Genomic DNA, 27,401 nt, shown 5'->3' with positions numbered 1-27,401 from the left:
AATGGCCGAGACAGCCTTTTTATGCCTTAGACTCCTCCTCCCCTTCACAAGCAACACACGCTCCATTCCTTCTTAAGGAAGTTCCTCACAGGTGGTCTGGTGGATCAATAACATGCACCAGGCTGCAAGTGAGAAATGCACTGTAGGTAAGACACACATTTTCTATACTCCAAATACATGACTTGCTTGTATTAATCAGGAATACACATTGTTTGTCTATAGCATCCTGCTCCTATTGCCATTATATATACAAATAGAAAATTCAGCACTCACCATAGCAAGCTCACTTGTCCTCACAACATCAATAAATAAATAAATGGTGGGGGTTTAGTTAGTGAATTGGCCAATGCACGGAAGCCTGCAAACCGCTCGCCAAGGTACCCCACCTTCATGCAGGTCCTACACTATCACAAAGCCTTAAAAATTAAAACCTGGCAACTGTATCACACATAATATAACTGCAAACATGCCCACTCGGTTTAATGTATACCAGCCATATATCTTATGGCTTTTAAAGGTATACTAGAAGTTTGTTGATAGATCCGACAGATATATACAATCGTGAACTTAAAGATATGTTACAGGAAGCAGTGCAGGAGGGTTTAATTTCAGCAGCATTGCGGGAGGCACTGATACAGGACTTCCCAGTGGCTCCTGTCTTTTATACAATACCTAAAATTCATAAAAATATGACGGAGCCACCGGGTCGTCCGATCATTGCAGCACGCGATTCTGTTTTCTATAAGGTGTCGCAATATTTAGATCATTATTTTCAGCCTGTAATTCAGGCACAGTCTACGTACCTTAAGGACACCACGTCATTAATTATTAAACTTCAATCATTGCCTGATCTGCCTGCTGAGACCATATTGTGCACTCTGGATGTGGTCAGCCTCTATACCAACATCCCACATGATAGGGGTATAGAGGCGGCAAGACGTCTGTTATCTAGTAGCTCATTGTATCAGGGCCCGGATCTACATTTCTTTTTAGATTTGTTGAGACTGACCCTGACACATAATTATTTCTTGTTCGACAGCAGGTGGTTCGAACAACTGCAGGGGTGCGCAATGGGTAGTTGCGTATCCCCAGCATTTGCGAACTGCTTTATGTTCGAGATAGAAAAGGATTTGTTCTTCTCTAACCCAGATAACGCAAAAAGAATAACATTCTTCGCACGCTACATAGATGACCTGCTTCTCATTTGGTCTGGTACCAGGGAATCCCTTAATCAATTGATCTCAGAGATCAATCAGAGAGATGTAAACATTAAGTTTACTGCTACTATTAGTGAGGTACGAGTAAACTATTTGGATGTCGAAATTACTCTGTCAGAAGGACGGTTACATACTGGTCTCTACAAAAAACCGACCGATAAAAACACCCTATTGCAGGCTTCTAGCTTTCACCCCGCTACAACTAAATATAGTTTACCATATTCTCAGTTCTTAAGGGCGCACAGAATCTCTGACAATATTGTTAACACCGAATTGGAGATAGATGGTATGGCCCGTAATTTTCAATCGAGGGGGTATAATTGGAAGGAACTGATGAAAACTAAAGCGAAGGTTTTAAAGCTAGATAGAAAGGATCTACTCCAAAAATCAGATGTTAAGACAGATAAGATGCAGCATAAAATCCCCTTTGTTCAGAGATTTTCAACTATCAGTGGTGAAATCTCCAAACATACGAGGGAAGCTTGGTCAATTATTGCATCGGACAGGGAAACGAGTACCTTCAAGGACATGTCCCTATTGCCTAGTTACACTAGGAATAGGAACCTGAAGGATTACTTGGTGCATAATGATATTTCTTCATTTCGACCTATCCAGAAAACTACGTTTTTGATTAAAAAACCGGGGTGTTACAGATGTGTGGGCTGCACAACTTGCAGCTACATGGAGGTGGGCCCTGGTTTTTCACATCCCCATACGGGGAAGTTCATAAAAATAGACAAAATTCTGACTTGTACTTGTACCCATGTGATTTATTATATAAGATGCCCATGTGGGCTTTTTTATGTGGGTAAAACCACACGACAATTTCGTGAGAGAATGGCCATGCATAGGTCTGCGATCCGGGCAGCGATTGAGGGACAGAGCCAGGCACAACCAGTGGCCAGGCACTTTGCCAAGTTTAGACATGGGTTGGCAACTCTCAAATATAAAATCATAGATCAACAACCTAAAAATATTTGCGGTGGCGATAGAGGTAGGTTGTTATTACAGCGGGAAGCCAGGTGGATACACCGATTAAATACAGTTGCCCCGGGTGGGCTTAATGAGCATTTCAGCTTAAATTGTTTCACAGATTAAAAGTGGATAATATATAGTTGTGAAGAATGATTTTATACTTGAAGTTTAATATGATTTATTGCTAGTCATGTGCAACTTGATATCTGGTTACAGCGTTCTTACTGGGGATGTAGTATAATGTATATTACACTCTTGTTGTTTATAGATGGTCCCTATGGCAACCGGGACGTCGACGGGGAGGAGCGTCCGGGAGAGCGGTGCAGGTTGATGACGTCATCCATTCCCCGCCGGCGTGGACGAGCCAGGGATACAGTGCACGGGTGATGGTGAAGGTTATAAAGGTACGTGGATTATTATGTATATGCTGTTCTGACGAAAGATATAAATCTGAAACGTTAACTTAGCTAAGAGCTTTGTCTCTGCTTTACTGATTTGCTTCATAAGTCCTGAGTGAGTGCCACCGGAATATAATCTGAATACATGCACGAAAGTGACGGAGGGCACCCGGGCGTTCTACATTTAAGACAGTGAGTGCCGGTAATTTGTGTTACTATATATATATATATATATACATACATACATACATACATATACACACACATATATAATATGGCAAGTACAGACTCATTATTTAATAGCCACACAATAACAAGATTGATGGCTCTTTCCTCATGTGCTTTTCCTTCCCTCACTTATACCATCATCTCCTCCCCACTGCCTACAATGGCACCTAAGCCTTGGGTCTTGCTTCCCTGCTGCTTTGAGAGATATAAAATGCCCAGATGGTCACACCACAAGACATAAATCATAAGTATCAAAATTGTATTTCTATTTACATCACAAGGCACAATTTTTCTATGTTGACATATTTAGGGAGGGTGTAGGGGGTTGGAAATGCCCACATGGCCCTCGCAATACCCACACAACACTGGCCACACAGCTCCTCTGCTTATCATAATACACACTTGATTATTTTCAAATCCAGGCTCGTGTGTCCCTTAATCCGGCCTCATTTGTCTATAGGGTCTATGTACTAAGGGGCCTAAGTCGTGGAGAGAGATAAAGTACCACCCAATCAGCTCCTAGCTGCCATTTTTCAAATATAGCCTGTAATATGACAGTTAGGAGCTGACTGACTGGTAATACATATCCATCTACTTTATCTCTCTCCTAGGCTCAGTACCCTATTTCTCTTATCAGCACTTAATTTTATTATATACTGTAGATTATCCTTAGCATTTACCGTTTTTATTTACATCTTTACTATTGTATTTTTGTGACATCCTCGCTTTTTCTTTCTTTCTGTGCAATGCCTAATCATCCCTGTGTGTCTTTTTCCTATCATCTACACTATTATGCATTTTTGGTTGGTGATAATGGGCCTAATTCAGACCTGATTGTAGATGTGCTAAATTTATGATCAGCCACACAGACATGCGGGGGGACGCCCAGCACAGGGCTTGTCCGCCCCGCATGTCAGGCCCCTCCCGCACAAGTACAAAAGCTTTGCACAGCGGCGATGCTTTTGTACTGGAAGAGTAGCTGGCAGGAGCTACTCATCGCTGTGAGGGTCGCAGCGGCTGCATGTGACGTCACGCAGCTGCTGCGGCCCACCCCCCAATGGTCCGGGCACGCCTGTGTTGCCCGGACTTCGCTTCCTAAACAGCGGCCAAATGCCGCCGGCCCGCCCAGAGGCGATCGCAGGGCTGAGACAGCCGTTGGCTGTCTGGCATGCGCTGGTGCACTGCAGTGCCAACGCATGCACAGTTCAGACCTGACCGCTGCTGTGCGAAAATACACAGCTGCGATCAGGTCTGACTTAGCCCCTATGTTGTGATGTTTTTTCTGGCTGATTTACTTGAGTGCCTGTGATTTCATCATGAGGTGATATGAGATGAGCAGGTATAGGAAATAACAGACACGTGATTGGTTCAGACCACCTGTCATGGCTTTCCAATCTATGTAATAATTTGCTAAGGCCTGTCCTATCTCCAGCATGCATGCACAGTGCTAGAGAGCAGGGTAGAACTAGCCTAGAGGAGGAGCCGACTCTGCAGGTACTGGTCTCTGGGGGACTGAGCTGTCCCCTGAGTCATGTCACCGGGATTCCTACAGATGCCACGCCCCTTCAATTTAGGCCATTTCCCCTTTTTGTCTGCATGCGCCTCCAGCGCCCGGGGGGGAGGGGGGGGGGGGGTAACAAAGTGCGCAACAGGTGTCACCAGGAGCCTAAGGTGAGTTCTGTTATGGTTCTCTCAAATTTCTTGGAAAGGACATCAGGGTATTTTAAGTGTATTTCTGACTGGTGATTCTTTTCCCGTCATCATACTTCTAAAATAATTAGTCTAAAGACAGGCCGATTTCTACAAGTGCATATGTTATTTACATTATTAAATTTACTTGCAATCTGGTGGCTGTTTAAAAAGTGGAAAGGACTGTGAGGAAAAAATAGCTAACCACATAAGCACTGATAGAGTAACATTACATGCAGGTAAAACCTATAAATCGAAACTCTGCAATCTAAGTAATACCCCTTTTACATTGCCAGAATAACCAGGTATATTGCCGGGTTCACTTGGGTTAAGGTGCGGTATATTATAATTTCCCAGTATTTCAACCCGGGAATAAAGCAAGGTTATTTATGGGTTGAAGTGCAGTGTAAACGGGTTTCCGGGTCGATGCGACTCAGGGCCGTTCACACTATAGGGAGAGGCGGCGCTATAGAGAGAGGCGGCGCTTGGAGATGATCTGATCTCCAGGCGCTACCTGCGCACATGTCACCGCTAATGTCACCAATCCAGCAATATGCAGAATTGGTGCCGCCAGTCTGAAAGGGGTCTCAAGCAGATCGATCCTGGGAAGGAGTCATGCACAAGTGCCGGGTGTGACCCCCTATTACGATGTGAAAGGGGTATAAATATAACATGGCTCATACACTCTGCAATGCATGCCTATTTAATAGTATCTATTTCATATTATTTTGAAGAGATGATTGTGGCAAAAATGTGGCAACAATTGCTATAATTAGAAGTCAAATGGATACACGCCATACTGTTACACTGAAGTGCCTAGATGAGTGCTGACGCTTACAATGTTTCTTTTAATAACTGTTCTCTGTGACATTTTTTGATACATTTCAGACTTGCTCAGTATTTTCAAACAATGAATAAGCCAGTGATCACAAGTATGATCTGTTTTACAATAACAGACATATCTGTTCTACATATTAAATACACAAATACTGTTAAAAATCCTTTCATGTAATAAAGCCTATGGAGAGATCAAGAGAGCTAGGGGGTACAAAATATCTGTAAAGCACCCATCTGGCCAGTTGGTCAGTTCTAATTTATGGGTACATGTTCTAAAAATTAAAACTATATCAAGTAAGTGTACTTTATTACAGGCTGTTTTATAAACAGTTATCCCCTACTCACTTTATGTCATCCTTACTTTCCACCATTCATTTTGTATGAACAAAAGTCACTTGCTTTATAATTTTACCCTCTGTACATTAAGCTGGTACTACAAAGAAGGAGCACTCTGTATATTAATAGTAACTGAATTTAGTTTTTTTTATCACCTGTTGACGGATGCCCCTAAATAGAATCCAGAATCCATAATAGTGGAGTTAGCATTTTCCCTAAGCCAGATGACACTACTGTCATGGGGTACTGTTATGTCCATGCTTCCTAAGAATTCTTTATATAATTTATATTATTATTTATATTAAAAAAAACATATTAATTGTGCGCACTGGGGGGGGGGGGGGCAATTCACTTCCAGGGGGGAAGGTGGAGGGTTTGAGGGAGGACAACTACTTCCTACCTCTTTGCCCTGCCCCATCTTCGCAGTGATATTTGGGAAGATGGCGCATGTGCACTAGAGAGCAAAGACTTTCCAGAGTCTTTGCTCTTAATGTGCGGTGCCATCTTCTCGAAGATATCACTGGGAAGATGGCACCGGCTGTTGTGGAGGTACTCGCTTTCCGGATGATAGGGGGGCAGTGGAATCGTGCCCCTCCAGCAAGCCCAAGCCTGGGTAATTAGTACCCGCCCCACCCCCCTTAGGTTTCAGTGGACATTCCCAGGGACAGAGAGCAGTCTTGCTTCCCCATGTGAGCTGTGTTGTTTGGTCACATTGCAAAGAGTTTCCCTATAAACTTAAAGAGCTCTAGGGGTTCAGGTAAAGGCTGTTTTTCAGTAGAGGGGTAAGATGTGCCAATGTGAGAACTGAGAATTTGCCTGTTTACTGTTGAGCGGACCTTACCCTGGTACAGATGTTGCCCAAATGTTGCGGTGCACTTGCTGGATAGGCCTCTTATATCATATATAACATTGCCCACACTTCTTCACCTGTAACTTGAACTTATCCTTCCAGTGTGTAAAAAAAAGATATATTTGCATCTGCTAAATGTAATTAAATGTTTTCTAAACCATATAAATGAAACATTTTCATTATCTTATCATGAAACAAATTGACTTCAAATACGTTATTGTTTTTTTTTAAATGTATTCAGTTTACCAGTTACTTTACACAATACGGCATCTTCACATCACTGTTATACCAAATGGTAAAGGACAACTACATTTTAGTATAAATACATGAGTATATATAAGTATAAATATATGACGCATGAAAGCAGAATGCTTAGTGGAGCATCATGACCTTCCATTGCAGCTTTCTATAAGCGTTATGTTTTTATTGAAGCTTTCTTCCTCTCTCCATCAAAGACAGATAACGCCAAACTTCTAGTTACCAGCTAAAGGGATCTGATAAAACTCCAATGAAAAATGATCCAACGCTCGCTCCTATAGCAGCAGACAGACTCTATAACTTAGTGTATCTAATCAAACAATTATAGATCAGTAGACAGTTTAATTCACAACAGAAAATGTATGGGTCTTTTATATTTAAATATTTTTTTTTTTTAAAGTCCACAAAGATACATATTGCCTTTAAAATCTAATTGGTGTTCAAGTTTAATATCTTACCCTTTCACAGGTGTCAACTGTCTTGTGTAGCAGAATCAATTTATTGGAAATTATGGAACTCATTGGGATTTTCATTGGAGGTTCCGCTTACCATAAGTCATGGATATTCAACATGTGCCCCTGGCTTCAGCTGTTTTAGAACTACACATACCAGCATGCCCTGTCACAGTTTTAGCATGTCCTAATAGCAAAGCTCTCTTGCAGTAAGTGCTGCAGCTTCACACTGCAGTCTGCTGTCTTGGCTTCGAGGACACAGAGATCCCACAACTGCCTTTTAATATAGTTTACAGAATTCATGCAACCTGCTGTCAGCTTCTAACCCTAACCAATTCCCTTAAAGTCCTGTTCTAAACCTGAGGTTAAGAAAGTGGACTGTGCTCATCTATTTAGAGCTTACATTCATATATGTTTTAAAATTCTAAACAACATGTCAAATCACTTCAACATACCATATAGATTATTTACACAAATATCCTTTTTTTTCTATAAAAATGTAAGGAATACGTTAGGTAAATGTATACACAGTACACATGACCAGGGCCATTTTAACGGGATGGGTATGATATCCTGGCATACAGGATGCCAGTGGTCAGTATACTGACACTGGTATCCCGATGTTGAAGATCCTGATGGGTGAGTTGAGGCTTCTGACTCCACTCCCTACCCCCCTAACCCTAACCTTCCCTCACCACAGCCTAACCACGTTGGGTATGCTTGACTGGTGGCCTGGACCCCGGAGGTCAACATACCAATGGCAGGACCCCTGCAGCCAGAATGCTGGAATGGGGGTAAGTGCAAACCTACCATACCCCCCCATGTGCAGCCTATCCCTAACCACCCGGGTGGCGGTTACAGCGAACCCAAACCCCCCCCCCCCCCCCATCCCTTCCCTTCCCAGCTTAACTCTAACTATCCCGGCTATACCTTCAGGATTCTGGGTGTCGGGATTCTGGTATCAGGGATCTGATGCCAGCTGGGATCTTGAACGTAACCTGTTTTAAAAGCATTGTAGCCCCTGGGAATAGCAATGCACTGGGACTACAGTTTAAAAAATATATAATACCCCCGTGTTCCTGCGCTGTCTCTCCACATGCTTCCATATAGTGAATGACTGTCAGCTCCAGCTATCCACCGATCAGCTTTCTGGCAGTCTGGGAGGCAGCTAGAGAACGCTGCCTGGCTGTTCTAATAGTGTGTAACTCACAATCAGAGTGGCCAGGCAGCATTCTCTAACTGCCTTTCAAGAAGCTCCAAAGGCACAAGCCTGGTGGAGGCAGATGGCCTCCTGGCCCAGCCTGCCCCTGCTCAAATGCCCCTAAAATCATGGGGCCCTGGTCAGCTGTCCCATGTGCCTGTACATTAAGATGGCCCTGCACATGACCACTGCTCAATATGAGACATGAGGGCTGGTATAAGCAAATAATGAATAAGTATATATAGGAGAAAAACAAGTCATTGCTACTCTTTGGTGATGTGATATACGCAGTTATGGTCATTCTGTGTCTGCTACAGTGATTGTGAGGGAAATGCCTGGGGCAAAATGTGGAAGACAGGGATGACCTTTACATGTCATTTATTACACTTTATACAAAACATGCTTACTTGGAAAACACTGCATTCTAAGAATTCTAGATAATACATCCTATGACCAAATGTATAAGTAGCCTTATAACTTGTGGCAGTACTGTATTCTCTCATTTTAGGCATTAAAGATACCTTACATATTTTTGTAACTATATTTTATTGTATTCTTAAAATGGAAAAATATTAAAATTCTGTAGTATATTGAAATGAGTAAAGTTGCTCCTTTTTATACTATTTATTATTATTATTATTATTATTATTATCATTATCATCATTATTATTATTATTATTATTATTATTATTATTATACATTGCAATTTTCATACATTTTCTTGATTTTGTTTATTTTTATGTTATTTTATGCTAAGTTTTTGTCTCATTAAACAAATGAGTAATTCTTATTTCTATTTAGTTGCAGAAGACTGAAATTGTACTGTAAGTCACTCACAAAATGAAGCTCTAAAATAATTTAAAGTCTAAACTATTGAGTCTTTCTGCAAAAGTCATGTTTTCCGTATAAATCTGTAGTCATTGGAACTTTTATTCTGTGCAGTGTCTTAGTTTTCCCTTAATGTTGAAGTAATAGATACAGGTTCTGGGTAATTTAGGAAGAAGTTATTCAGCTGAATGGTGCATAAATATAGCTGAAAACAAGGAGGTCTGTGTAATGAGAGATGGGATTTTCAATGGAGATTGGACCTTATTATCTCACTTTGTTTCTATATATATGAACTCTCAGTCTGACAAGGACAACATTATGCATTAAGCTCAAAATAGATCGTTAATGATCAAGATTTTGAAATGAATGGGGCTTTCAGTATCTAATGATCAGCACCATTGTTTTGTATAATCTATGTCTATGTAAAATTCTCCATTTAATTGACTTTAATGCTGAACAGCGCACATTTATAAAAACAAAAGTAGGAATTTAATACATATCAGCAAGCATTGAGGCAGTTATTAGAATTCATATAATTAATTGCTGTACTTTAAAACAGCATGGTTGGCATAGTGGTTTGCATTACTGACAAACAGCAATTTTGGGGTTTGAGTCCAATCAATGTGTGGGGTCTGTATATTCTCCCAGTGAGTTTTCTCTGGGTACTTCATTTTAAAAAAATGAAGCCTAGAATGTACATGTGGTACAGTAGGTAATATAGATTGTAAGCTCCACTGGGGTAGAGACTGATGAAAATGTAGGGGTCTATTCATGAAGCAGTGAAAAGTGTGGAGAAGTGAGCCAGTGGAGAAGCTGCCCATGGCAACCAGTCAGCTGCTACGTATAAGTTTAAAGAATGCATTTTAGTAATGTTACCTCAACTCTAATTGGTTGCCATGGGCAACATTTGCACTCTCTCACTTCTCCCTCCACTCTTTTCACTGCTTCATGGATAGACCCCAAAATATTCTGTTTAAAGCACTGTAGAATTTGTGTGCGCTATAAAATTAACTATACAATCAATATAAATACAAATTTTAAATACATTTCTCAAAAATGAAAGTAAACTGTAATGCTGAAAAACAACCTAATTTGTATCTGGAAAAAACAAATTGGCACTCACAATGGGGTAAATGTATCAAGGCAATTGTCTTGAAAATTCTGAGAATATGGCACTTTTCACATAGTTTAAATGCTAATTTATTTAACATATTTATTACGGGTGTAGTATGGTATGCCGGCGGCCGTGCTCCCGGCGACCAGCATACCGGCACCGGGAGCCCGACCGCCGGCATACCGACAGTGTGGTGAGCACAAATGAGCCCCTTGCGGGCACAGTGGCGCGCCACGCTATTTTATTCTCCCTCCAGGGGGGTCGTGGACCCCCACGAGGGAGAATATATGTCGGTATGCCAGGTGTCGGAATTCCAGCACCGTTATACTGTGCGCCGGGATCCCGACATTCGGCATACTGAAGACCACCCATTTATTACACTGTTAATGCATTAGATATCTGACGTGAACATTTTTAAACTATAATATATTGCCATACATTGCATTTTCATTTCTTCAAAACAATTATACTTTTCGAATAAAAAGAATTGTCATCTTAAAATGTGATTGCTTTAGTTTTTACTATCTTTTAATGGCTAGTTAGGTAGAATTTCATAACAATGTATTGAGTAAAGGTATATTTTCTCATCCCACCCCATAATCTCTGTGTTGTGCCTCCTCTCCCAGGAGGCTTGACAAAGATTGAAAAGATTTCCTCTACTTGTCAAAACACCTGATACCTATATACACCCATCTACTTTATTTTTTGCTAAACCTAACACTGTACTCAGGGGTGTAGCTAAATTTATGTTGGCCCCATATCAAAATTCACACCACCACCACACATTCCGTGCACATGGCGAGCACTTGCATGTGAGTGGCTCCTGCTCGAGTCGTGTGTGAGTGAGTAAAGGTGTAGTAAGTGTGTATGTGACTGTGTAGAACACACACACACCCTCACTTACTCGACCCCCCCCCCCCCCCCGTTCCCTCCCAGCAAGGGCAGCGCAACTAAGCACATGGGGAGGGCCCGGGCCCATTAGCAGCCGCACCCCCTATAACTACTGTAGCTACGCCTTTGCATACATCCCAACTCTACCTGGGCTGGATGAGGGACAGCCATGCATGCCTAAAGCATAAGATTGCAACTAGGAGATGTGGCTCATGATCGCAGAACTTCTTGTGGGACATGTCCTGCACTGTGTGAGCTGCTGGCCATGCCCGCAGTCCCGGTGAATAGATGCTGTGCACACAGTATCTATTCACTGCACCTCTGCTAAGAAGAGCAGCAAGTAAGGGGGGACATCCCAAATCCCTCCCCCCTCCACTGTGGGACACTGTGCCCAAAAAATAGGACTGTCCCACCAAAATTGGGACAGAAGGAAGTATTCCTTTGACCAGGGCTGGCCCACCCGTTACACAGAGTATGGGGATGAGTAAGGCGCCACAGTGAGGTGGGCACCAGAAGCCTGGTCCAAGCCCCCAGCCTGCATGGAAGCCCATGCTGCATACTGGCTCCGGCGGCTCCTGCCAGAGACAATCGTGAGGAGCGCCAGTTAGTGAGGGGGACTGTGTGATGATGAGTGACAGGCCATTCCCTATGTGACTGGGATAGTTGTAAGTGACAGCAGGCAGCAGGAGGAGGCGGAGTGAGTGGCAGTGATCAGAGTTTGGAAAGTGCACAGGAGCCCCCACTGCTGCTGCATCCTGTGCCTCAGCTCAAACATCTCACCTGTGGAGGGGAGTACCATCCCCAGCCAGCCAGCCAGCCAGCCATCCAGGCAAGGTGAGAGTTTGCAGATGCGTGGGCACCATACTGACCTCTGTGCTTCTGTATCTTCTGCCCTGGACTCTCTTGCTGCTGCTGCCTGGAGCTGTCACTCTGTGCACAGGTACTGAGACTTTCTCACCAACTTTAAGTACTTCATATCATATTACAGTGCCAGGTCCCAGTGGGCAGCAGTGTCAGGTCTCAGGGGGAAGCAATGCCTGGTCTCAGGGGCCAGTAGTGTCAGGTCTCAGGGGGCAGCAATGCCATGTATCAGGGGTAGGGGCGCTTTAAGAGAGGAGGAGGCCCGTGTTCAGCCTACTCTGTTCGGGCCCCCTCCTCTCTGCCCGGAGCGCAGATCTCTGGGAAAATGGCATGGCGGCCATTTTCCCTGAGATTTCTCTACTGTGCATGCGCAAAACTCAGTGAAAATGGCCGCTGAGCCATTTTCACTGTGTTTTCACAGCGCTGCGGATGCTGGCGCTGGACTCCGGAGAGGTGAGTATTTTAAAAATGGGTGCAGAATGTGAGGTAGGGGCCCCCTTTGGACTCAGGGGCCCGTGTACACCGCACGCACTGCACCCATTATAGAAACGCCAGTGCTCAGGGGCCAGTAGTGTCAGGTCTCAGGGGGCAGCAGTGTCAGGTCTCAGTGAGCAGCAGTGTGAGGACTCAGGAGGCAGAGCAGGTCTTCTATGTATAATAACAATCATGGATGGTCAACCTATTAGGTGAAGTACGCATTCACGTAAGGTGCCAGGCCTGGAAGGGCGCCATCTCCTACCGCCGGCCGGGTTACACACCCCACTGACCGCATGAGGGTCAGTGGGGTGTGTGTGTTAGTGTGCACTTGGGAGCCAGGGAGGGAAAGCACAGGGACAGAGCTTCCTGACACAATCTCCCTGTCACCCCAACATCCCCAGTCACCCACTATCGTCATGTCACCCCAGCTTCCTTAGTCACCAACTATCTCCCTGTCACCCAACCTCCCCAATCACCCACTATCTCCGTCACCATTGCCTACCCTGTCAACCACTATCTCCCTGTACCCTTGGGGGTAATATTGTGTTGCCACACTCCTTCCTTGTGAGACCACACCCCTTTTAAAAATGTTATCCCATCAAGGGGTACAAAAGTCTAAATTTGCTTACTAAAATAAAATAAAGGTCAGACCGGCCCTGACTTTTACTGTACTCATTAGCTACTTCACTACCCACCAGTGGCAATGAGGGGCGGGGGGTAGGGGGCATGTACTGTTTACCCAGGCCCATTGGAGGGGCCTGGAGGTGTCCCAGGTCCTGCTGCCCTCCTCTTTCCCTGTTGATGACAGCCGCATGTCGGGTTGGGAGAGAGGACTCACTGCTGCTGCAGCAATCTCTGTCCCTGCCCAGTACATGCTTGTGTGTACTGGGGAGAGAGGCAGCTGCAGTAGTGGCCAGTCCTCTTTCCCTGCATGATGAGCAATCGCGCCCGTACACTGCCAACCACTGCCACCCCATGGCCCCACCGCTACCGCCCATCGGCCTTGACACTGGTAGCCATGCCTCCCCTGGTGCATTGCGGGACTGATTCGCAGCCACACATATACTACATTTTTTTCCTATTTTCAATGGAGCAGTCTAGCCAACCTTCCCCTCTTTGGCCAAGCACCCTCTCATTACCTAGGCCTGGCAAAGCTGTTGGCACCCCTGCAAATCACTACAAGGTTAGGCAGCCTTTGCCATTCCAGCTGCTGTGGAACTACACATCTCATCATGCCTGCCACAGTTTTGCTGTTAGGGAATGCTAAAATTGTGGCAGGGCATGCTGGAACATGTAGTTCCATAGCAAATGCAGTGCCACAAATTGCCTACCTCTGACCCATTATACTTCACTAGTCATTTTAACATGATCATTCGATTTCTTTCATTTTTTTTTTTTTTATCATATCCAGGTGCATCAGTAAAATGAATACAAAATATTTTTCCCAAATAACTGTATAAAATTATATTCTCCACAAAGTATTAACATAAGTTATTCACCAAAATAAAATACTGAAGCAATCAATTGTAGTAATGTACAATTGTACATGGAACATTTAGGCAATGTGGTGGCCACCCCTTCCCTCTCCTCAAGTCCTCTGCTCCTACCCAGTCCCTTGGAGTCCCAGCATGCCAATCATACAAGAAGCTCCGCACCCTCCAGACTACAGGTACCGGGGAGCTGCCGCCAAAGGACTTCTTCCTGGTGAGGAGTATTTCTGTGTGTGAGTATTTGGGGGGAATCAGGGTGCGTGAATGTGTTCATGGGCACTGGGAGGGTGAAATTATTAAATGAATGGGTTAATCTGCGCTGGGCGGGAGAAAGTCATTAGGTGCTGAGTGAGAGTATCAGTACGTGAATAGTTGATGGCAGGATCGACTTAAGAGAGGAGGGTACCTGTGTGCAGACTCATCTCTGTGGGCCCCCTCCTCTATGCAGTGCCGTACACTCTGTGTATGCAGGTCTCCAGAAACATGGTGCCCACCATGTTACTGGAGAATCTTTACTGCACATTTGTGAATAACAAAAAGGGGCACTTCTCCTTTATCAAAATTATTTCTCTGGCATCAGCAGCGCCGACACAGAACACCGGAGAGGTAAGCAACTAATTATGGGTGTAGGGTGTGCACAGCATACACTGCACCCATTATAGAAACACCTATGGTTGAAAGGTGTTGTGCTGTAAGATCTTCATGTGAGCTAATAGATTGGCTAAAAGTGTTAATGGGTGCTGTAAGGGTGAAATGACAATGGAATGGAGAGGAATAGGTTAATGGATTCTCTGGGCGGGTGGGGGTGGGGGGCGATTGATGGATTGTTGAGGGAATGGTTTAAAAGGGGGATAATTTATTCAAGCTGTGTGTAAGAGGGGAGCACCGTGATATGAGCCTGTTCCGTGTTCCATGGCTCTGAATCAAGGTCATATCTCAGTGGGAATAAAAAGACACCGTTATAATTACGGATCTTCCATTTCTTTATGAGTAGGCTTTAATATAAATATTAAGATGCCTCTGATCCTATAAACCAATAGGAAATCAGCTTTCATTGTTCTCACTTCACTGACTTGCAAAAAAGTAAATTTTTGATTGGGTAATATAGGTTACAAATACATGATTTCCCTTTGAACCATGGTAATACAAGAATTTAATTTTCAGTATTAGAAATCTTTTTGTTTAAATAAAACTTGAGGTGTCAAGGCAGCGAGTCATATAAATGATCATGTCTTACAAACATGTTTACAACACACCATGCATGCTCCATCTAGTATAGGATTTTCAGATGTAAAGAGATAATTGCCCATTTTTCTGGCAGACTATACATTTTTGTGCTTGGTCAAGGAGCACAACTGCAAAAAAAAGCATTTTTATTTAACGTGTATTTTTTAGTTATTTAAGTATCCCAAAGAGGTAAGTAAACTACTACTTATTTTTTGTGTTGGATTAATGCATTTTAAGTTACCTGGTCATTTGTATATGTATGTAAAATGAAAACTATAAATTAGATTTATTGCAAATCATATCATTTTGTCACAAAGCTAAAGAAGGTGGAAGAGAGCGAGAAGGGACGTTGGGTGAATTTCCTATTCACCACACAAGAGGGAGAAATAAGAGGCATCTCACAGACGCCACGTTGTCATAGAAACAGCTTGATCCTGTAGACAACCTGAGATTCATCTATTATTTCCATGTTTGCTTCCATTTTAATGTCAGGGCATTAAACCCCAACATAGCTTACAATGCAGAAATGCTATTCCATAGTACATTGTTCACAGCAATCAAAATTTAAGCTGCATCAAGGTCATATCTCAGTGGGAAAAAAGACACCGTTATAATTACGGATCTTCCATTGCTTTATGAGTAGGCTTTAATATAAATATTAAGAATAGCTAATATCTGCATCACAACAAAGATTTATATAGGCCTAGACAAGGTCCTTGGTCTTTCTTCTTTGTTTCCACATATATACTAGGAAAATCTAGAAATTAAATAGAAAACTATTGTAAATGCCTTACTATGTCAACAATATTGTTCATTTTCCTTTATTTTTCAATAAAAGTTTATCTATCTGTGAAATCCTTTAAAATTAGTCTTTAATTGTGTTATGTTATACTAAATGCTTCCACTGGGACACAAGTCTTTTATTTTGTATTTAAAGTAATGATTTTCGGTCACAAATTAACCCCATACATCCCAACTTCACACCAAGTCAAATCAGAAAACATGAAAAATTCATGTTGTAATGAGGGGGCAGGCAGGGCGTTTACAATTTGTAAAGTTTTACCCAGCCCCTTAACCACCTCCCTTACTATGACCATTGCAATGCCATGTGCATCTGCACCCTATTCAATTCTGCACTGCTATGTGGAGCAGCAGGGAACAGCTGAGATGCTGCAGTATGCTCAAATCGGGACTGCCAGGCCTAAACTGGGACATTTGGTAAGGTGTCTTTATGGGAGGTATAAGCTGTAGTGATGGCTCAGCAGGAGTAATAAACAATCCATAGGTTCACCGTTCCCATTAACAATGACCTGTACAACATACCACTTTTGAGATCCAACGATATCTATTTATCATACACAGTTTTATCTTATTTATTTAGCTATTTATGTTTTCTGTTATTAGTATTTGTACTGGAGATCATTTGCCATTGTATTTCTACATACCTTTTTGATTTAGTAAAACACATTATTTATATTTTTCTACAAGTGCCAGTGTGATATTCTGGTTGTTGGGAGAGGAGGTTGGCAGCTGAGACCTCTTGAAGTTGTTAATATGTTTAGGCTTAATAACTGTGGCTCCAGGAGATATTTTCCCTATTGTTTCTAATTGTTAGAGCCTCATTGCAACATAAGGTCACTGAAAGAGATGTATAAAGATGAAACACATAGGAAGTCCACGTAAAACTGAAACAAGGGCAACTATAGCATACCTACCTACTTTTTGACCACTGTGGGGGAACATGGAGAATCAGGACATCATGCCACACACATCCTTCCCCACCTTGCAATGCCGCATACCATGACATTGCACAGAGGAGAGGGGGTGGTGATGATGCATTTCACTGAAGCGTTTCAATTCCATCACACCCCTACCCATTTTTCTTGAAAGTAGGTGAGATGCAGAAGAGCAACCTGATCTCCTGGGAGTCCATGAGACTTCCCAATAATACAGGAGTCTTCCACATGTTCCAGGAGAGTAGGCAATTATGACCTTTAGAATGATGTACTAGTGTGTGCATATAAAATTTTCAAAGTAGATATAAATGTACATTATATAGGAATTGCTCTTATTTAAGGTTCTCAGTTTGTCTGTGTGCATCACATTAGTGGGTAAAGCGTCTACAAGAGAGTGCATACTTATCTACTCTCCAAGAAGGTGCAGGAGACTCCCAATATTTTCAGTTAGTGCCCCAGAACCCAGCAAGAGTGGGTGGATACCCTACATCCCGCCCACTTCATAGTGAAGTGGGCAGGATGGGAAGATAATGCTGGGAAATGTGGATCTGTAGGAAGGGGTGGGGCTGAATGATGACAATTAGGACATATTAGCCCCTCCCCACAGACCCGCATTTCACTGCATTTTACAGAAACAGGGGTGGAGCCTAATGATGACGAGAGCTTGGCCCTGTCTCCGAAGTGGTCAGCTGCATATCCTCTCCAGACTTCTCCCGGGGAGGAGAAACAGAGTTGGTGAGCATGAGTAGGTTAATGTTTTGTGTCTTCATATAAACAAAACAAATAATAATGAAAATATATAGTGATGCAAATTATGGTTTATAAATAAAAAAAAGGCTTAATGTACCTTAGAAATCTATGTTGCAGACGTACTTGATGCTCCACAGAAAGGCAGACAGAGGCATACAGTTCTTAGGGTCATTATGTATTAAAAGGCTTCTTAAATCACATTTCAGAAGTACCACATGGAATTGTGCTCTATAATGTATGTACTTCAGCACATAAATTAATCTACAGTAGGTTGCGTCTAATAAAAAAAAAAAAAAAGCAACAGACTCTAGCTGTTTAATATCGTCTGGAGGATTATCTAGAGGAATATCTTGGATAATTTCTTTCCCTCTTTCTCTGTTGCATTGGAGATTATAATTACTTCTTTGTGTTCTGTGCAAAGCAGAGACTTTGGCTGTGAAAATAGTATAAAATGCACTGTGTATTTATGACCCCTGTTGGACCCCAAGCTGTTTCATAGCTTTGTCTACATGCCAGACAGTCATTTCATCCTGTTATTTCAAAATCTATAGTCTGCTTCCCATCATTTCCTGTGTGACTATATAAACTTTCAGTGTTATAACTCTACAATTATCTTCAGCATAAAATATATGAAGATGTCCTTGAATATCAACAGCGATAGTTCTGTGACATTTATATAGGTGACATTCTAGACAGTCAATGGATCCATGCAAAATCAAGCTGGTCTGCAAAACCACAACATGATGGTATAAAACATGACTATGCAAGCATGGATTCAACAGTAATACAACGTACACACACTCTGCCTGCAGGTTCTTATTTTCACATCTCAAGGACTTCAGCAAATAACTATAACCAAAACTAAAAGATTTAATATCACATAAAATATAATACAAGAATATAATGGATGTAGTGAGAAAAGGCTATAAAAGCAATACAGAAACTACTTCACTGGCCTGTACACAATAAATACATTATCCTTGGCTATATTTCCAGTCCTACTAATGCTACAAAATGTGCTTGATTGCATAGTGCCGCTTGGTAAATATGGGTTACTGTGTTTAAAAATCCTGTTGCCATGCCAGCATTAAGCAGTTATTAATATACAATAATTTCCTGGATTAACCTTTGTGTAAGACATAAATTTGTCTAGACTTAAGCACATTTAAAAAGGTACATAACCCATTTGTATTGCATAAAAGCTGTGTCAGCAAGTTCAGTGGAGGCAAAATGTTCTGCAGAACACAATGGAATTACACTTTAATAAAACGGAGTCTTAGCATTGCTACAATTTGAAATGAATTCATAAATACTTCAATCCCTTGTTATCACCAAACAGAATCCTAAAATTAACAGTGTGTATATGCTATATTTAATAATATCATTTATTTAAAACATCAACAGTCATACTTAAGTCAGAGAATTAATAACTGCCCATGGGTATTTTTTTCCCTACAATTTACTTTATATATATATTATGTATGCAGATGTCACTATATAGTTCCAAAACACTAGATCCAAGCACCAGACCTCATAGGCAAGGGATTTCCCAAAGCAAGCTGTATAGTACAATATGAAACGGCTGTGGTATAGAAGATCTACAGTGTTTAGGTCAGCAGTCAATATGTTGACCCCACATGGTCGACATGGAATAGGTTGGGGGTACAAAAAGTTGACAGGTACAAAAGGAAGACAGATAAAAGGTTGACAGTGATTAAGGTAGACAGGTACAAAAGGATGACTGAGCCGAAAAGTCGAGATGGCAATGGTCGACACACAAATGGCCGGCATGATTTTACCAGTTTTTTTTGTCAACTCTTGTATAATAGGTCATCACCATCAGTCAAAACGTGTTCCCTCACGGGCTCACTTACCCCACCATGCTTTAGGCAAGGTGGTTCGCTCCATTACCACGGCACTCGCCACAGGTTACTCTGTTCCCAGTCATAGTCTATGAGGATAGTAAATAAAATAAATAAGTGTCGACCATTTGTGTGTCACCCATTTTCATGTTGACTTCTTGAACAAGTCAACCTTTTGTACCTGTCAACCTTGAGCACTGTTTGACCTTTCATCTTTCAACCTTTGGCACCTGTCAACCTAATACAGGTCGACCATATGGTGTTGACGTATTGACTGTCAATCTAGACACTGTTGATCTATCATCCAGATACTTTATGAGACGATCACTGGGCATATACAAGTTTTTAATAGCAGCCATTCCATCTCTACTTTTTATCAAATGCCAAATCACATTTGTAATACAGTGTTGCATATATATAAAATACTCATAAATATAGTCAGTGTCATCCTGGGGCATGAAGGGCCGAGGAGTGGAATGCAGTGGTAGAGGCCCATGATTAAGGGGTGTGGCCAGCCACCAGAGGGAATGTGATCCACCACCACAGAGTCTTGGCTATCCATTAGAGAGGACATAGGACCTGATTCATTGTTGTGCGTAATCCAAATTGTTTGTCTCCAACACCAATGGTGAGAGATCTGCGCATGCATAGGATCAGCGCTGGCCATGTACAGGCCTCTTTCTGCAAGATCACTCAAAGTGCCCCCAGAGGCCCAGACACACCATGATTTACATGCTGTGTCCGTTTGTGGCAGGACTGGGTCTCAACGTATTGCCCCTGTTTTGTAGGTGCACTGATGCCAGGGTCTGCATCTACCATAGTCCTAGGATAGAAGTGCAATGTAACATTTGTATTATAAAAATAATAATAATAATAATAATAATAAAGCACGTGATGATGAGCCTGTCTATATATACCACATTAATGCACTGCATGTCTGATAGGGGACCTCATACTCACCAGCGAAGTGTCTAAACCTCAATGAGAACTACTGTATATTAGGTCTACTATGGGGGTCATCCTGACCCGATCGCATGCTGCAGTTTGTCACAGCGGTGCAATCGGGTCAGAACTGCGCATGCGCCAGCGCCGCCAGATGGCCGAAGGCCGTCGAGCCGCTGCGATCGCCTCTGCCTGATTGACAGGTAGAGGCAGTCGCTGGGCAAAGGGACAGAACGCTGGCATTTGGCCGCCGTGTCGTAGGCGCAATACGGCCAACGCAGGCGTGGCCGGACCGAACGGGGGGCAGGCCGCAGCGGCTGCATGACGTCACATGCAGCCGCTGCGGGCCGGGGATCGATGAGCAGCTCCCGGCCAGCACACTAAAGCTGCACTGGTCGGGAGCTACTCTTAAAGTGCAAAGGCATCTCCGCGCTGTGCGATGCCTTTGCACTTCTGCGCGGGGGGGGGGGGGGGCGGTCCGGCACTGACATGCGGGGCGGAATGGCCCTGTGCTGGGTGTCCCCCCGCATGTCAGTGTGAATGATCGTAGCTGTGCTAAATTTAGCACAGCTACAGTCACCTTGGAATGACCCCCTAAAGCCCAAATTAGGCCACTGTGAAATTACAAAGTTTCTATTGTCTAAATTATTACCAATGAGATCACATAAATGTTGGTTACTTTTATATATATATATATATATATATATATATATATATATATAAAATATATTTTATTGAAGCAAATAATGAAATATTAAACAACGGATAAAGTACAGTGTAGTTAGTGCATGTACATATTTAAGAAGGCCAACAAGAGACTTGTTGGACAAAGGTTACATTGTGGACAGTCGGTTGTGCAGGTGTTGATAGGCCCACAGAAATAACAAAGCAATCAAATTAAAAATTACAATGAAAGTCTACTCACGCCCCCATGACCACACTGGGTTTGGAGGATTGTCCTCAACCATGCGTAGGAGGAACCAAGACGTCTGTTTGACTGTGGAGAGGGTCATAAGAAAGATCTCCCGCATTTCAAATCATTTTTGGGTTTTAGCCTCCTTTTATTGCGCAACCTCCACCCACGACATTCTGACGGGATAAAATAGTTTTGATTAAAAAAGAGATATGGTAGGGGGCTCAGAATGTATCCACACCTGCAAAATAGACTTTTGGGCAGCTGCGTTGAACAACTACATTCTTATTTTGCAATATGTTGTATTCTTACTGTATTTTTCCATACAATAAAACTTAAAATCTGTTAAAGTACTCATTTTGATTTGTAGATGGGTGGATTTTGGTATAATTTACATGGAAACATAACAAGCACCCATGTTCATTCATAGTCCTGATCCACCATGTAACCTAGAAAGAGGGATGGGGACCACCAAAGATTTCCCCTGTCCTTCTGTGGGCCAGTCTGACCCTAAATATCCCACAATCTCATAATCTATTGATGGCACAACTTTCTCCTCTAGCCCCAAAGTGCACTGTCTTGGAGTAATCCTTGACTCCACTCTCTCCTTCAAACCACACATTCAGCAACTCTCACAAATCTGCCGGTTTATCTCAAAAATATTTCCAGGATTAGACCCTTTCTCACCATGATGCCACTAAGACCATTATCCACTCACTGGTCATTTCCAGACTGGACTACTGCAATCTCCTCCTAACTGGCATCCCTGACAATTACCTCTCTCCACTCCAATCTATTCTCACCAAATGCACTAGGTTCACCTCCCCTCTCTTACAAGCCCTTCAGAGGCTTCCCTTCCCTTTCAGAATCCAATTCAAACGTCTCACACTCACTTACAAAGCCCTCACCCACTCCTCTCCCATTTACATCTCTGACCTCATCTCCCTTTACATTCCCACCCGTCCCCTTCGCTCTACTAATACATGCCGTCTCTCCTGCTGACTGATTACTTCCTCCCACTCCTACCTTCAAGATTTCTCACGTGCTCTGGAATTCCCTACCTCTACCCGTCAGACTCTCCACCTCCCTATAAAACTTCAAACAGGATCTCAAGACCTACTTCTTCACCAAACCCAGCCTAATCTCATCCTAACACTCTTCTGTTCCACGCTCTCTATGTACCCCATCTGTGTCACCCCTGTCTGTCTACCCCTCCTCTTTAGAAAGTAAGCTCTCATGAGCAGGGCCCTCAACCCTCATGTGCTTACCCTTCTCTTACTTAGACCATTCTCGACGTCACCTAATCCCATAGTTTTCTGTCACCCTGAAAGTTATGTCATTGTTTATTTAACCTGTACATTCCTATATTGTCTTCAACTGTAATTCACTACTGTCCTGTTTTGATTTTTCATTTATGTACTCTGTAATTGGGTGCTGCAGATCCCTTGTGGAATCATATAAATAAAGGATAATAATAATATAATATAGTAACAAAATACATTATACTATAAATATAAAGCTTTAATGTAAGTGCTCTATATACCCACTTCCTGGTCATATGTGGGACGTCAACTGTATTCCATTATGTTATAAGTCTTGGTAAATATTTCTCAACTTGAGAGGATTTCAAATATAAGTAGTACCGTATTGGTGTGTATCGGGCTGTCGGCGGCCGGGTTCCCAGCGGTCAGCATCCCGACGCCGGGTTCCGGGCTGCAGAATGCCAGCTTGGGGGATGAGCGTAGTTAGCCTCTTGCGCGCTTGCCATGCTACAGGCTCGGTGGTGACCTGCGTTCACCACGTGTTCTATTCCCACTCTATGGGTGTTGTGGACACCCACGAGTGGGAATAATCCCTGCTGGTCGGTATGCCGGCCGTCGGGATTCTCAGCGGGTGTGATTCTGGAGGACCGCCGGTCACATAACGACATCCCCTACCGTATAACTCCACCTCAACAATACCAAAAAACAATCTCATGAGAGCATACATGCACTGTATGTCTATATAAATCTATATAACAGTATATATATATATATATATATATATATATACACTGCTTAAAAAAATAAAGGGAACAAATAAACAACACATCCTAGATCTGAATGAATGAAATATTCTTATTAAATACATTGTTCTTTACATAGTTGAATGTGCTGACGACAAAATCACACAAAAATTATCAATGGAAATCAAATTTATTAACCCATGGAGGTCTGGATTTGGAGCCACACTCAAAATTAAAGTGGAAAAACACACTACAGGCTGATCCAACTTTGATGTAATGTCCTTAAAACAAGTCAAAATGAGGCTCAGTAGTGTGTGTGGCCTCCACGTGTCTGTATGACCTCCCTACAACCCACACAAGTGGCTCAGGTAGTGCAGCTCATCCAGGATGGCACATCAATGCGAGCTGTGGCAAGTAGGTTTGCTGTGTCTGTCAGCGTAGTATCCAGAGCATGGAGGCGCTATCAGGAGACAGGCCAGTACATCAGGAGACGTGGAGGAGGCCGTAGGAGGGCAACAACCCAGCAGCAGGACCGCTACCTCCGCCTTTGTGCAAGGAGGAACAGGAGGAGCACTGCCAGAGCCCTGCAAAATGACCTCCAGCAAGCCACAAATGTGCATGTGTCTACTCAAACGATCAGAAACAGACTCCATGAGGGTGGTATGAGGGCCCGACGTCCACAGGTGGGGGTTGTGCTTACAGGCCATCACCGTGCAGGACGTTTGGCATTTGCCAGAGAACACCTAGATTGGCAAATTCGCCACTGGCGCCCTGTGCTCTTCACAGATGAAAGCAGATTCTCACTGAGCACATGTGACAGATGTGACAGAGTCTGGAGACGCCAAGGAGAACGTTCTGCTGCCTGCAACATCCTCCAGCATGACCGGTTTGGCAGTGGGTCAGTAAAGGTGTGGGGTGGCATTTCTTTGGGGGGTCGCACAGCCCTCCATGTGCTTGCCAGAGGTAGCCTGACTGCCATTAGGTACCGAGATGAGATCCTCAGACCCCTTGTGAGACCATATACTGGTGCGGTTGGCCCTGGGTTCCTCCTAATGCAAGACAATGCTAGACCTCATGTGGCTGGAGTGTGTCTGCAGTTCCTGCAAGACAAAGGCATTGATGCTATGGACTGGCCCGCCTGTTCCCCAGACCTGAATCCAATTGAGCACATCTGGGACATCATGTCTCGCTCCATGCTTTAGTCCAGGTCTGGGAGGAGATCCCTCAGGAGACCATCCGCCACCTCATCAGGAGCATGCCCAGGCGTTGTAGGGAGGTCATACAGGCACGTGGAGGCCACACACACACTACTGAGCCTCATTTTGACTTGTTTTAAGGACATTACATTAAAGTTGGATCAGCCTGTAGTGTGTTTTTCCACTTTAATTTTGAGTGTGACTCCAAATCCAGACCCCCATGGGTTAATAAATTTGATTTCCATTGATAACTTTTGTGTGATTTTGTTGTCAGCACATTCAACTATGTAAAGAACATAGTATTTAATAAGAATGTTTCATTCATTCAGATCTAGGATGTGTTATTTTAGTGTTCCCTTTATTTTTTTGAGCAGTGTATATATATATATATATATATATATATATACACACACTGTAAATACATATTTAAAGACTGTAGAGAACACTTACTGGCTAGATATATATATATATATATATACATATATATATACAGAGAGAGAGAGAGAGAGAGGGAGAAAGATGTGATGAGTGAAGCAGGGAATGTCGGTCCACAGAATCAGTGTATTAGGGGATTCCAGCTTAACTGGCTATAGCAAGTATGTTTGCAGCATTATAAGTATATAAACAAATTCCATATTAAGATGTGCACAAATCTGGATGTGAGTGAGCACCTAAAAATAATGCTGTCAGGTAGAAACTAAGGGGGTCATTCCGACCTGATTGCATGCTAAATTTTTCGCTACACTGCGATCAGGTCACTACTGTACATGTGTATGCACTGCAATGCACAGGTGCGTAGTACAGGTACAAAGCAGATCGTGAGCGATGAATTTAATGAAAAATCCATTCGCACAGCCGATCGCAAGGGCGTTTGTGGGTGTCAACTGACCGTTTTCTGGGAGTGTTTGGAAAAACGTAGGCATGTCCAAGCGTTTGCAGGGCGGGTGTCTGACGTCAATTCTGGACAAAAACAGGCTGAAGTGAGCTACTCAGAAACTGCACAGAACTTTTTTGTAGTGCTTGGCTGCACATGCGATCGCACACTTGCAAAGCAAAAATATACTCCTCTATGGTGGTCATTCTGAGTTAATCGCTAGCTGCATTTGTTCGCAGCGCAGCGATCAGGCTAAAAAATAAGATTTTACTTACCGGTAAATCTATTTCTCGTAGTCCGTAGTGGATGCTGGGGACTCCGTAAGGACCATGGGGAATAGACGGGCTCCGCAGGAGACATGGGCACTTTAAGAAAGAATTTAGATTCTGGTGTGCTCTGGCTTCTCCCTCTATGTCCCTCCTCCAGACCTCAGTTAGAGAAACCGTGCCCGGAAGAGCTGACAGTACAAGGAAAAGATTTTGGAAATCCAGGGCAAGACTCATACCAGCCACACCAATCACACCGTATAACTTGTGATAAACTTACCCAGTCAACAGTATGAACAACAACAGAGCATCAGTTCAACCCTGATGCAACAATAACATAGCCCTTATTGCAGCAATAACAATATACAAGTATTGCAGAAGAAGTCCGCACTTGGGACGGGCGCCCAGCATCCACTACGGACTACGAGAAATAGATTTACTGGTAAGTAAAATCTTATTTTCTCTAACGTCCTAGTGGATGCTGGGGACTCCGTAAGGACCATGGGGATTATACCAAAGCTCCCAAACGGGCGGGAGAGTGCGGATGACTCTGCAGCACCGATTGAGCAAACAATAGGTCCTCATCGGCCAGGGTATCAAACTTGTAGAACTTCGCTAAAGTGTTTGAACCTGACCAAGTAGCAACTCGGCATAGTTGTAATGCCGAGACCCCTCGGGCAGCCGCCCAAGAAGAGCCCACCTTCCTTGAGGAATGGGCTTTAACTGATTTAGGCAGCGTCAATCCAGCCGCAGAATGAGCCTGCTGAATCGTGTTACAGATCCAGCGAGCAATAGTTTGCTTTGAAGCAGGAGCACCCAGCTTGTTGGATGCATACAGGATAAACAGCGACTCCGTTTTCCTGACCCTAGCCGTTCTGGTTACATAAACCTTCAAAGCCCTGACCACATCCAGTAACTCGGAATCCTCCAAGTCACGAGTAGCCACAGGCCCCACAATAGGTTGGTTCATATGAAAAGATGACACCACTTTTGGCAGAAATTGTGGACTGGTCCGCAATTCTGCTCTATCTATATGGAAAACCAGATAGGGGCTTTTATGTGACAAAGCCGCTAAATCTGACACACGCCTAGCCGAAGCCAAGGCTAATAGCATGACCACCTTCCACGTGAGATATTTTAACTCCACCGTTTCAAGTGGTTCAAACCAGTGTGATTTCAGTAAACTTAACACCACGTTAAGATCCCAAGGTGCCATTGGAGGCACAAAAGGAGGCTGAATATGCAGCACTCCCTTAACAACGTCTGAACTTCTGGTACAGAAGCCAACTCTTTTTGAAAGAAAATGGATAGGGCCGAAATCTGGACCTTAATGGAGCCCAATTTTGGGCCCAAATTCACTCCTGACTGTAGAAAGTGAAGGAAACGGCCCAGCTGGAATTCCTCTGTAGGAGCATTCCTGGCCTCACACCAAGAAACATCTTTTCGCCATATACGGTGATAATGTTTAGCTGTCACGTCCTTCCTAGCCTTTATCAGCGTAGGAATGACCTCGTCCGGAATGCCCTTT

General features: G+C 43.2%; 1 long non-coding RNA gene across 4 annotated transcripts in view; it reads right to left on the bottom strand.

Annotated features, from left to right (window-relative positions):
• LOC134928029 (uncharacterized) overlaps positions 1 to 27,401 on the bottom strand; it is a 495,002-nt gene that overhangs the window by 341,135 nt on the left and 126,466 nt on the right. The window contains exon 3 of one of the 4 annotated variants that reach the window (XR_010177815.1): positions 21,545 to 21,708. The exons of the other annotated variants lie outside the window; for them this stretch is intronic. This is a non-coding gene — a long non-coding RNA (uncharacterized LOC134928029). The remainder of the gene's footprint in view (positions 1 to 21,544; positions 21,709 to 27,401) is intronic. 4 annotated transcript variants of the gene reach the window in all.

Source organism: Pseudophryne corroboree, chromosome 5 (genome assembly GCF_028390025.1).
Source record: "Pseudophryne corroboree isolate aPseCor3 chromosome 5, aPseCor3.hap2, whole genome shotgun sequence".
NCBI classification, from domain to species: Eukaryota; Metazoa; Chordata; class Amphibia; order Anura; family Myobatrachidae; genus Pseudophryne; species Pseudophryne corroboree.
This window is presented reverse-complemented; position numbering and strand designations above follow the sequence as displayed.